The 13,857-nt window shown below is 43.3% G+C and overlaps 1 protein-coding gene across 1 annotated transcript in view; it reads right to left on the bottom strand.

Moving 5' to 3' along the window:
• ZFAT (zinc finger and AT-hook domain containing) overlaps positions 1-11,473 on the bottom strand; it is a 129,279-nt gene extending 117,806 nt beyond the window's left edge. The window contains exons 1-2 of the mRNA XM_021386724.1: positions 11,281-11,473; positions 5,295-5,378 (exon numbers count right to left, since the gene is read on the bottom strand). The gene's annotated coding sequence lies outside the window, so the exon portion shown is untranslated. The remainder of the gene's footprint in view (positions 1-5,294; positions 5,379-11,280) is intronic.

Raw genomic sequence — 13,857 nt, forward strand, 5'->3', positions numbered from 1 at the left:
CCCAATACTGCTCCAAGCAGAATTTCCAAAAATTGTGGGAGGTCTGATACAAAATATTCCCAGCTTCAATCTTGGTACTTTATCTAAGAGAATGAAGGAAGATTCATCTTCCTTCCTTCTGCTTTTCATATGAAACAAATCAACCAAACAGGAAATATATATATACACACACATTTTAGGAGAAAAAGCAGGATCAGCAACAAAGAATGCCACTACCCAGCTTACAGCAGCATGTATTCTGCAGATGATGATGCAAAGTCATTCCAAATTTACTCCTGAGTCTGCTTTTGCAAGCTAAATTTTAAGTCAGAGAACCCAAACACTTGAAATCTAGGCATGTCTGAAAAATACACCGTGATGTATGAATGCAAAAATTCCATGCAGTTGAGATCTTGGTCACATCTCAAAAGACAACTCTGTGTTATGAACTTCATTAAGAGACATTTAATCTTGTTTATCATTATCATCATATGGGTGGCATCACAGGGACTACTGGTGCGCTTTCCAGATGGTTTAGATTGATCACTGTAAGAGTAAGGTAGCAGAACAGTAGTCCTGCTTGCCCTCATCTCTGGCTAAGGGATTCTTGCTTCCTCCATTCTTACAGGAATTTGATAAAATTACGATGCAAGTTACTGGGACCAACCACTATATTTAGCTGCAAACTAATCCTGGTGAGGGAAAAAAAATAGATCAGTTTTCTGCAGGCAGGTGGTCTCAGTTACCGATGGCAGGGCAGTCCCTGGCACTGACAGAAAGCAACTGTGTAGGGCAGTCCTGTCTGTTTTGATAGCAACACAGCGTTAAATCAATGCAGGTGAATTGTGAAACCACAACATGGACCTCCTCTCACTCTGCAGTAAACAAAACCCTCACAAACTTGGCAAAATTCTGCTCCCTTAAAAGCTTCACAGTCATTTAGATGTAGCTTCAATACTTCCATGCCTCGCAACAGGTAACTGGCATTTGAAAATAGCAGAGAAACACCAAGCTGCCTTTTGCTCTCTGCATCCAAATTCTCCCTGGCTGCAAGTCTGAAAATTGTCCTTCAACATTTTTGGTTAATACTACATGTTAATGCCAAACAGAGTCAGCAGATTCCACCTCCATAGAGATCACTATCCTGAAATGCTGAAGGAACTTTTTTCCTCTCGAACACCTGAACTAAATGGCAGAAGCCCATCTTATGCTACCAATGCTCCACCTGCTGGTATGCAGATAGTACAGATGAGTCCAGAAAGCACTCTGACCTTAAAGAGAGGCAAAAGAGAAGTCAAAACAGTGCAAAACCAAACAAGTGTTTCTGAGTATTCCGAAGCATCTATAGCACCTAAGACAAAACTTCCCTTGGAGAACTTGGCAGTGCAACAGATTTGTGAACATTGGAATTCCTAAAAAATATTTGCCAAATCCTCTAACCAAGGTGACTGGTTATTAACAGGCAAACAAGAATTACTTCATGAGGTCAGAGGTACAGGTCTATGGAATAGTTTGCCCACAAGATTCAAGCCAAACCCAAAGAGGAGCCCCCACACAGAAACATCATTAAGTCTCAAGGTTCTACATGATAAATTAGATTTTATCTAGATTTAAAGTTTACTTTCCTAGAGGACAAAGGCATCATTAAAAAGGACTCTCTCCAACACAAAAGAACCATAAAACTAAGAAGAAAACAAATTAAGAGAACTAACTTTGCCCATACCAACTAATTTCCACATATTTCCACACGAACAATAATAACGTGCCTACAAGAAAAACAAAAAAACCTTCTCATAGGGCTCCTGCCACACTCAGTTGATACAGACCCACTGCTTTTATTCTTCATTCTAGTGACCAACTACAAATTCCCACTTGGTTTCACAGAACTGCTGCACCTCAAGCAGCAGCCTGTGGAAACCATATTATCTCAGTAGAGAAGTAGTAAAAACATCAAGAATCTACTCTATGATATCAGCTTTAAAAGGTCAATTTCACGTGGAGTTTGGGATCTTCCTCTCAATCTGAAGAATTAAAATGTAACTGGCACCAGAATAATGAGCATTAGTCCTATCATTTCTACAACACGGATGTTCTGTAGAAATAGTGAAGTAGAAGTTCAGTTGTACAATGGGACCGATGAAGGTACAACTTAAGGAAAGGTTGCAAATACCAAATTCTAGTCATTGTATAAAATAAGTACCAGTAACAGACCAAAGCGCATCATCTTTCCACAAATCCACAGTCAGTTACCTCAGGCTCCATTTAAGTGCAAGAAAATTAGCATTAGTTGCAGTATTTGCTGTCAAACATTTTCCATACGCAAACAGAATCCCATATTTAGTCCTTCTACACCCAACCTGACACTCCAGTATTTAAAAGTAGGATTCCTCAAACTAATTCTATCCTGCATGTACAGCTTAAAAGACAGAAGAAACCAAAATTAGCTATAATCTCTATATCACAGTACTTCTGTCTCCAGTGTTCTGCAACTCCTAACTGCACAAACATTACCAAGACAAACATTAGCAAAATAAATTTTCCTTCTACAGTGGGTTGAGGAAGTGATTGGAGCTGACAGATAGTTCATAGTATGCTGATAATACAAACTATCTATACTATTAAGTAGACTTCTACATTAGTACATTTTAATACATCAACAAGCCAACACAGAACTACTACTGGCCTTTTCTTCATAAGTAACTGACTTACGAAAACACTCTTTTGGTGCAGTTTAATTAATGATCAACAGTCTTTAAGAACTACAGCAGAGGTTTGGTTACATGGGGATACCAGCATTCTTATGTCAACTTTACTTCTAAATTTCACATAACAGCAGTTTGAGCCCCTAAGAATAGGTGGGGTTTTTTTGTTTTTAATTTAGATATAACAAGAAATCAGATAATTAGCTACAACAATAAAGAAATCCACACTGAAATGTGTGTTGTGAAAGAAAGAGCAGCAAATAAATAAACCAGTATTTCTTCCTCCTATTGTGGTATTAAACTTCATGTTAACATAATAAAAAAATCACATTCAATCACTTTGCTGGAACGAAGGAATGTTTAAGAACATAGTATTTGCCATAAGCTGACCTTTAAGAGCATCACCAGGTTAACCAGTTCCTGAGCCAACTGGTGAGTTTATGAAGACAAGTCACTTAGGCACCAAAAAAAGAATGAAAAAAACACTACTCTAAAACTTTGATCAGAAAATCTCAAATAACCTGGTTAAAAGAATCCGTCCTACCACACAGCTGAAACAAGTGTTGAACTTTGCAAGCTGTTTAGTTGTCTGTTCTGCCAGAAACCCTACAGGTACAGCAGACCAACCTACATGAAGCTCTAGGAGTCACCTTAACTTCCCTTGATATTTCCTTAAAGTACTGCTCCCTTGACACACTCAGAACAAAAGAGGGACAGGCTGCAGAACTGCCTTCCCAAATACCACAACGTTCCCAGTGTTCCAGTGACCTGAATGCACCCCAGTGTGCCCGATCCACCAGCAGACTGCTCAGTTCTCCCCAGCAAAGGGCTATATTAAAAGGACAGTGTCCTTGGCCTACAGAGAAATCTAGGAGCTAAGAGAACCACCTCTACCACCACTGCGTTGGGATAATTTATACTCCAAAACTAGTATTAGAAATGAGTTCACCATAAAGTTTCTTGTCTTAGCATAATTTGATGGAAAGAAGTGTTCATTTATCCTTGTAGAAGTAAATGCAATATTAATACTGAAATAAGAAGTTTTACTGGTTTACTGGTCAGATCAATTAGCAAGTTTTATATTACTAGCACTGCTGATATCTTATGTGGTTTATAATAAATAGCTAGAAACACTCAGAAAATATGAGGTTAGCAAAACACATTACACGAGTGTAGATGAGCATGCTGTAAGAATTTTGAAAACAATGATGCATATCAAATACGGACTATTGAGCAGAATAAATACAGACAGAAAGAAAAAGCAACAGCCTTTAGTCACGAAGATGCCCACCTCCAGGAGAAGCCTTGAACAACAAGCAGCTTTTTCGACCACAGAGTAAGTACAAGACAAAGGAACACAGGAAAGAAACTATGATGGAGAATCCACAGCAATCTTAACTTTATATACTTAACCAAAAGGTAATCAAAGCTAATGCTGACATGAGACTACTGCTGCAAACACTGCCTCTCCAGGTCCAACAGCTGAGCTACGTCTTAGAAATTCCAGGTAACAGCAGCTAAATGTCTAGACAGGTCACCACTTGCTTAAATGCCTAAACTGAGTGTTTAATCTGTTCCGCTTTTACCGTCTTTTTCCAAATTATACTTCAGTGAACTGTGACCTCCATTTTACACTGATGGAAATGCACGGTGCCAGCCAGCAGCCCTGAGCAGTCTGTGCCCTGGGATATAAGCTTCGGAAGCTCACGCACTCGGGAGCGCTTTCTGCCAAGCTGCAGAGGGTCAGCAGGGCATCTTCCGTTGCCAAGCATCAGCTTTGGGAAACAGCACTTTCCAGAAGGTACAAATTCGAGCCTTTTCTGTAGGCTATCAACAGCTCTCCACACATCTCACCAATTACCCAAACTGTAGACTTACACTTACAAAAACGCTCAGTGTTACACATTAAACAATTAATAAATTAAACAGCACAAGACAATGCATAGGGAAGAGCTCCATCTTCAAGAACATTTAGAAACACTTTGAACATCAGAACAATCACAACCCTGCATTTGGCTGAGCTGTGCTGTATCTGCAAAGAAAACAATGAAGTGAATAGATGAAGGAAGTCCTCTGAGGTTCATTTGGCATTTTGATTTATTATACTCATGTTAAGCCTCGAGTGTTCGCTCATTCTCCACACAGCTCTTCCACAGCAAAAGGATGTTTTGGGTGAACTTATTTCTATGTTCTTTATAAAAATGCTAACGTTCTTAGAAATTCCATTAATACCACTCATAACATAACAATGATTCAGTAGGAAACACTAGAAGTAGAGTGCTTTTTATTACTATAGCTGCCTCATTCCCACAGGATTCAGTATATCCTCAGACAGGAAGCAATCTTATCTAGGGCACTCCTTGTGAATATGTTAATCTTTTTTCCTTTATCTTTCTAACCTTCAGTTCTGCAGAAATACAACCTTAATTCCCTCAACCTTCTCATGCAGCGGAACTCTTCACCAGTGTCACTCAGACGGAGGCATCTTAAGATGAGAGCATACAAGGAGCAAACTGATATTATGGAAAAGTAATTTCAAGCATAGTGAGTTTATGTGTACCAAATAAGTTTTAAACTGCAAGACGGGTTGAGCTTCTGCTCATTAAGTGCTACCTTAGACAAAGCGATTCCCCTTTCTGGGTAGAAGGGTGCTCTCCAGTCATAGCAGCTCACTGCTGTCGCAAGTTACTGAACTCCCTAAAAGAGAAACAAAGCAGGGATATTTTGAGACAGATATACAGAAAGAAAGACTGCTTTGACAAGTTACTGCTAGGCTCATCAACAGTATCTCAATACATTTTCTTACAGATTGTTTTAATAATAATGAAGGCTACAAACTGATATCCTAAATTTTCCTAAGCAAAGTGGGAGGGGATAGCATTTCTATCTGTGGATTCTTCTTGGTATAATACCTAGCACAATGCTAAGGGTTAAGGGATCGATCACTCATCTGTACAAACCCTTCTTTCTTCATCACTCCAGAACTGCCTCCAAGCTACAATCTGGAAGAGATCACAGAGCTACACAATGGGTAGTTGTCTAGTTTAAAATGTTTTCAAACCAGTTACAGAACTTATTTCATCTAGTTAAAGTACCACAAACATGTCTTGCTACCTCTAGTTTGTTTCAGCAAAATCTCTGACACAGAATATCTGTATTATCCAGGCACTAATGTTTTTGAGCATTAATACCATCTCATGCTACAAATGCCAGAACAACCTGACTACGCTTGCAGGTGAAGTCTGTAACACTGAACACTGTTTTTTTTTGTTTTGTTTTTCCTAAGATCTTTCAGCCCCAAAAGCTCTGACCTTTCTGTTCATCCCAGAAGCCTCCTCACACAACAGCAGGCATACTTCCACCGTTATACATGGGGCAAGCTCACGATTTTTAACTGTTCCTTTGCACAGATTGTAAAAAATTATAATTAAGTCCCTATCATATCGACTTAACCAAAGTTGCAAACACCACACATGCTTACAGTCTACTCCGCTTGTTTCCAATCTGATTATTCACCTGTTTTGTTCTGCCTGCCATCTGCCCACTTCTCCTCCTGTCTGCCTCTAGCACACGCTTTGTGCCATCTCAGAAGCATTTTTGTTTTAGCACTTTCCTGCACACTTCTTCCAGGTCACCGATACATACAGTGAATAAAGTAATTGCAGAATCGCTCCCCGTGGCTCATCAGTCACTACATCTCAAACTGACTCCAATGGAGAGCAAGTCCTGCTACCTAACTCCTAAAAAAATAAAAAAACATTTACTTCCTGTCTTCAATATACATTTAATAGGAATAATTTACTGACATAGTTCATATATATAAATATATTAATATAGATACTTCAGGCAGTAAGGAGATTCAAGAGCAAGTCAGCTCCATTTATTCTTCCATTTCAACTGGGACACGAGTACTAATCACCAGCAGATGCGAATGTATGCACAAGAATAATCATGTAGGTATTTTTATTTTAGGCAAATAATCCACTGCTTTGTAGAACTTGACAGTTGTCTCCATCAGCTCTACGACTGTTGTAGCCAAATCTTATCATGTGTTGAAAAGGACACTGGGAGTAATTATGTAGCTCCAATCTGGCCCCTTTATTAGTATCAGGAATGTTCGTTTCTTAAGTTGTACATGACAGTCACTTAAAACTCCATCTGGCTTTTTTCATTTACACCAGGAACTTCCACGCTCAGAATCCATGAATATATTAACTGCACTGATTTGGGGTTGTCAGTTTTTTTTTTCCCCCTCTCCTAAAGAAAGGAGAAAAAGTTTCAATAAAAGGCATAAGTATTTACAGCGTCCATCCCCACTTCTTAGTGCCTGGAAACATAGGAAGTAGCAAAGAAAAGTTCCATGCTTCTTTACAGAGATAATTTTCTTTCAAAAGAAAAAAAGAAAAAAGTAGGAAAATAAATCCAAAAGAACCTTCACTTTACTTTGTCTGCACTGACCTTTAGCCCTGACACCCACTGCATCCTGTGGGAAACATGCTCCAAGGGCGAACTTTCTTATAAATATTTTAGCAGATTTAAGCATCCTGAATAGATCCTGTCCACATGAACAAAATGAAAAGGCTACTGAATAAGGACAACATATGTGACTATCAGAATCCTCATCTAAGTATCCATAAAACAATAAAATATAATGCCACGGAATCCTGAGTGCACAACGGGCAGGTGCCTGCTTAAAAGCTTTTATGGCTGCTGCAAGTCTGCTGAAATGCATAAAACTGTGCTGCTGCCCATCTTCCTGCACATGCTTTTAAAATACATTTCCATATCCTCAAGAAAACAACAGAAGGACTAAGAAGAGCCATTGCATTCCTAGATTTGTGTGATAAAGGCAGCAGAGATAATTCAATTCCCTTATCAAAATGAAAATTCAAGTCCTTCTTAGATGTTTTGCCATTAAATTTCCCTAAACTCTGCAAGAACTGCTCACTCAGGAATTTGTTTAGCTTCTAAGTGTCAGAGCATTGCACCTGTTCCTTTTCAGATAGCCAGCTTCCTTATTAAGTCTTACACTCCCCACGTTTCTCCAGCACAATGGGGAATTGTTTCATGCAGCATGGAACAGATCACACTGGGAAGCCACAAGAGATTCCTTCGTTCCTTCCAAGGCCCTTCCACATACACACTCCTATCCAGGTACACCTCTCCTGCCAGTCAGCCCTTCCCATCAGCGCTCGTAAGAAACCCTACAGCCCTTCAAACACAGCCCCCCCGAAGCAAGCCACAGCGCCACACAAGTGCATTCAGCAGAGCAGAGGAGCAGAAACTTGTCTCCCTCACAGAGCAAGAGCACTAACAGAAGAGACAAGATTCAATTTCAACCATCGAGTGACAGTACCTTCATTATCATCGCTAAATGCTAACTACAGGAACAAGGTTAAAGCATCCATCTACCTGAAGACACGGTTTCTTCCCAAGACCCTGTAACAAGCAGTACACAGTAACAGTACATAAAAGCCTCTCTTTTCCAGTCCTAATGTTATTAAAGCTTCTGTTGAAACCACTGTCCTTTGCTTTCTATGTCTGTTTTATCACCAGCCATTGAAACTGCATTAGTGGTCCATCTGCGTGTGATACAGATCAGGACTTCTGTCTGAAGCAGTACAATTACCTCTGTAGCTGCATTACTTCATAGTGCCTATTGCCAGAAAGAGCAGAGGATGAGCTGTGTTTCACTCCAAGTTATCCCTCTGATGTCTCCTAGGAGGACAGTATCATGCTCTTGGCATAGCTCTCTCCAGCATGCTTGTGAGAAATTTGCATGCAGACATTTGAGACAACAAGTAGCCAGTAACTGCTCAGCTCTCAAAATGTACAGTAAGATAACGCCGATGATTTTCATGCATGAGAACAGCAGGACAGGATGTACAGTGCAAGCTTACATAAGACACAGGCACTGCTGGGAACCGACAGAAGTGAGCAGCATAAACGGCTCAGAAAAATGCTGATGTCACTCACACACATTTGGTTTGCTCTGGCTTTCCATACCCCAAGTTGCACTGATCCTACAGCTGCCTTTCTGTCTGCCAAACCTTTCTGTTTGTTCTGTTTTACTGAGACCCTGAAAAAGAAGTTGTTCTCAAAAACTCATGCTTCTTGCTAATATTAAGATAATAGATTATGATAAAAATACAAACAAAAGAAGACTCTAGGATTTACTGTAGTATTTACAAGCAAGAATCTAAAGAAAAGCAGAAAATGTAACAGAGGACTGGAGAAAAAGCATGTAATTATGTACACAAACATTTGCTCCTAATACCTATTGAGAAAATAGTTCAAGCATAACTTGTCTGTGTTAAAATATGACCTCTGCAAACCTACTAAGGTCAATGAGACTCTGAAGTTACTCAGCGAGCCCTGCTTGCATAAATTAGAGATGCCTAAGGGTAGCTATGAAACTGGTATTTGATTTTTCCAGGGCACCTACATCTCATGAATTAACAATGAATTGCCATTTTGCCAGAGCAACTTTCAGTTTTGTTGTTAAAACCGAAGACAAAAGTCTTCTGTTGTGCTCACCTCCTCCTCGCACAAAACAGTTGTCCCATTTAGCCTTATGGAAGTTCCAAACAAACTTGAGCAGACAAACGATAAACGACAGAACAAATTACTCTTAGAAACAAAACTTAAAATATCAGGCACTTAGTGCTTCTTCATGGTGTATCACTCCAGAATAGATTAGAAAAACAAAAATCAAAGAACACCAGACGAGCGAGCTGCTCCAATTTGCATCAAGCAAAACTGCAGAGAGGAGAACTCAGCCCACTCTGCTCAGTATTCCTGAGAGCAGCAGCTCCCAGCTCACCTGCTATGGCGGTAGCTGCACTGCACTCGAGAGCGGCACAAACCACTACAGGCAACTCCTCCAGAGTTTTCAGATTCCTCTAGTGAAGTGTTCGCTGATGGCATACTTAAGGCATTTGATTTTCTACACAGATCACCATACAATGGGAGAATAAAAATACTGTTCCCTAAACCAATCGGCTTACTGAACTTACTCTCACCTGCTTCAGTATTTTCTTGCAAATACAGAAGCACCTCAAGGTAGCACACAGTGAACACCGCTACTCAACCTTGGCCAATACAGTTATGTGGTGGCACAGTGAGCTACAAACCAGTTCCAAATAATTTCTTGACCATGCCAAGATGTGAGCAGATATACTGGAACGTCTCTCTTCTAATTCCATATCAAATCCCCTGACCTACCACCTAGCCCAGAGACAACCAGACACATCAGAAATTCACAAGGTTTCCCTAGCACCACTGGTGCTGTTTTAAGAAAACAGGAGAAAAAAAAACACAAACTATTTGCACTGTGGAATGGTGGTTATTTAAAAGCATATTAGAGAACTTTCTGCATAAAAATATGAAATATGACTTAACACTGCTCGCAGCAGGGGGTTGGAACTCAAGGATCTCTAAGGTCCCTTCCAACCTAAACCATTCCATGATTCTATGATTCCAACACTGAACATCACACAGTATAATGAGTTATAAGATGTCTTTTGAAGCAAGAGTCTACTTCTATGCAAGGTTACAACCACAGGAAGAGCTTGCAAGCAAAACACAATCCTGGCTGCACTGTCTATGCTACTATAGTAGAAACAACACAACTATCTACTTGTTATTACTACAGCTGATAAGCATTTCAGGCTCATTAGTGTTTATTCACAGCATGTTTTTGTAAAGCACTACTATATTTGATTCATAAGCAAACAGAGGACTGGTGCAGAACAGATGATCCAAGGTCACAGAGTGACCAAGTAATAACTTTACCTGGTTTTGCCTTAGTGCAACTAATACTTCCTATTACTGAGTCACTCCTGTCCCTCTACATAACTCTCTGAACGCGAAGAGACAACAGACTGTCGGTGGCACTCAGTCTCCACACGCTGATAGCAGCTTCACTCCAGGGTTTGCTAGAAAGAGCCATGCCCTAGGGCCTTGTTCTGTAAGATCACAGAACCCTACTCCAGCACTGTGAGGAAAAAAGAAAGGATATAGGTATATAAGAATATATAACATTAGGCAGTCTACTTGTTTGTGATACAGCTCTTTCACTAAACAAAAAACAAAACAAAACAAAAAAAAGAAAGAGTCCTTCACAGTTTTACTCCATCATGCTACAGACCACCAGGCAAGAGCAAAGTGCAGGGAGGAAGGGACAGGAGAGTTATGCAAAGCTGGGGGCGGGGGGAGGAGAGCGGGGGGGGGGAGGACTCCTGGCAGCCCACAGAAAAAAAAAAAAAAATCTACACAGACAGAAGAAAAAATCCCAAACCCTCCACTCCCCTCCCCAGCTCCCTGCTCCGCGGGCTGTGGGTGTGGGGCGGCCCCCAGGAGGGCACAGAGCGGTGGGTGACGGCTCCCCCAGCCCGGGGGGGATAACGGCGAGGAGCGCGGGGCCCAAAGAGCCCCACGCCCAAAGGAGTGGCGGCGGGCAGCCCCTTCCCCATCTCTCCACGCCATCCCCGGGGGCTGCCAACCCTCCGCCCTCCCCCCAGCTCCCGTGAGGGGCCGCAGCACGGTCCCGCAGGCCCAGGTTGGCCAGGCCGCGGCCCGCCGCCGCGCTGCCCCGTACCTGTGAGGGGATGCGACGGGGGGCGGCCGTGCCCAGGGGACGAGGAGCAGCCGCCTCGCCCGGCCCGGCCCTGCCCGCCCACGGCACCCCGCTGCCCACGGCCGCCGCCCCGACTCGCAGGGCCGGCTGCGGCCTGGCCCGGCCCGAGCTGCCCAGAGACCGCGTCCCGGCCGCCTCTCCTCCTCGCCTTTAGTTTGACCTTTTCCGTGTCTTCGCTCCCTGTCCCCGGCACTCTTTGACGTCACTGCCATGGCAACCAATCCCCGCCCCCCCCCTTCCACCTCGCGCGCGCGCTGCTCCTCACCCCGTCCCCGCCTCTCGCTCGGACGAACGCACGCACGCACGCACGTACGAACGCACGCACGTACGCACGCGCAGCAAGGAGGGGAGGGGCCGCCCCCTGCACGGTCCAATGAGCGCGGGCGGGAGCGGTTCCGCCCCGCCCAACGCTGCCGGCGGCGCGCGCCCCGAGTGCGCGAGATGTGCGCGAGGTGTGCGCGTGGGGTGGGTGGGAGCTATGCGCGGGGTGCTCGATGCGTGGTATGTACCATGTACATAGTGCACTGGGCGCACAGGGCATGGTGCGCATGGTGCACAGAGTGCTCAGAGTTCGTGGTGTGTATTATTATACGTGGTGTGTATTATTAACAGGAAAGCTGGGGAGGGGCTTTTTATAAGGGCAGGTAGCGACAGGACGAGGGGAAATGGCTTTAAACTGGAAGAGGGTAGGTTTAGACTCGATATCAGGAAGAAATTCTTTACTGTGAGGGTGGTGAGATGCTGGAACCAGTTGCCCAGTGTGGGTGTGGATGCCCCCTCCCTGGAAGCATTCAAGGCCAGGCTGGATGGGGTTTTGAGCAACCTGGTCTAGAGGGAGGTGTCCCTGCCTGTAGCAGGGGTTTGGAACAAGATGATCTTAAAGGTCCCTTCCAACCCAAACCATTCCATGGTTATGTGCGTGGTGTGCACTATGCACGGTTGGCATGATGCATAAGGTGCACTGTGCATGGGCTGTATGATGTGCATGGTACACGGTGGGCATGATGCATGGAGGGCATGGTGTACGGGGTGCTCAAGAGTGCATGGGGTGCTCTGAGTGCTCGAAATGGTGCATAGAGTGCACTGTGCTTAGTGTGCATGGTGCACAGGGTACTAGGATTGTATGGCGTGCATAGAGTGCACCATGCTTATAGTGCATGGGCTGTTCAGAGTGCATGGGGCGTATTGTATATGGTGTTTATGATGTACAGAGTGCTCAGAATGCATGGTGTGCATGGCACACAGGTTACTTGGCATATTGTGTGCATGGTGCATGGATTGCTTAGTGCTTGGTATGCACAGTGCTCAGTGTGCTCAGAGTACATTCCCTGTATGGTGCACGGGGTGCACAGTGCATGGTGGCCATGTTGCACAGGGGGCTCTGAGTGCTTGGTGTGCATGGTGCATGGGGTGCACTATGCACTGTGTGCATGATGGGCATGGTGCTGAGTCATGGTCTGTGTGGTGCACAGGGTACCCAAAGTATGTGATGCATATGGTGGAAGGAGTGCACAGGGAATATGATATGTGTACTGCACAAGGTGCACACAGTGCATGGTGTGCATAGTCCATAGGACGTGAGAGGAAATGATATGTACAGTGCTCAGGGTGCCCAGTGCATGCTGTGCATGGTGCATGGGATGATCACAGGACATGATGTATATGGCACCACATGTGCTCAAAGGAAATGATGTGTATGTTCACAGTGTATATCAGTGTATGGTATATGTGATCTTCGAGGTGCGTGGTGCACAGAGCACAGTCTCAGCATTGTGTGCATGATGCACAATGAACTGTACATATCCTTCATGCTGTACCATGCACCACATTGCAGCCACAACCAGCTTGCACCATTTTCACCCTGGAAATATTCACCAGTAATACAGGAGAGCGGATTGGTGGTGGAAGCCCAGAGCATGCAGGAAAGCACATTTGGACTTGCTGATCCTTATGGGTCCCTTCCAAGTCAAGGAACACAACTTCCTGCATGTTCCCGTTGTTTTGGAACTGTAAGGGCAAAAGCCCTGACTTCCTCCAAAACATTTGGTGTAGGTACCACATACATATAATCATGTAACATATGGTAGGATGCACATCTCAATGCGTCAGTATGCAATACAATGTGTGCATACATTTTTTACATGCATATAGTTTGCTTCAAACACTGTCAGCTGTGAAAAGTTGTGCATGCACAGGATGCACCCTTCTGTGCAAGGCTCTTGGAGTTTGTAACTTGGTTCAGGAAAGATACACAGCAACATGCTGTCTGTTGTAATCTCTAAGCAGGGGTACATAAGCAATCATTACATTTAAATACACTATCAATTAGCGATTGCAGTGTATATTGCTTCTGTGTGCAGAGGACTGTGTACTTTATATGTACCATGTTATCTATTTACATGTTCCACCTGTCTGTGGAAGCACCAAAATGGCAGTTTCAAACAGCTTTGAATCAGAAATATTCATACTCCTATTCAAATGTATTCAGCAAACCTTTCCTGAATGTGCATAAAAGGGAACAGTGGCAGTTTCCTCCCC

Source organism: Numida meleagris, chromosome 2, assembly GCF_002078875.1.
Source record: "Numida meleagris isolate 19003 breed g44 Domestic line chromosome 2, NumMel1.0, whole genome shotgun sequence".
Classification (NCBI taxonomy): Eukaryota; Metazoa; Chordata; class Aves; order Galliformes; family Numididae; genus Numida; species Numida meleagris.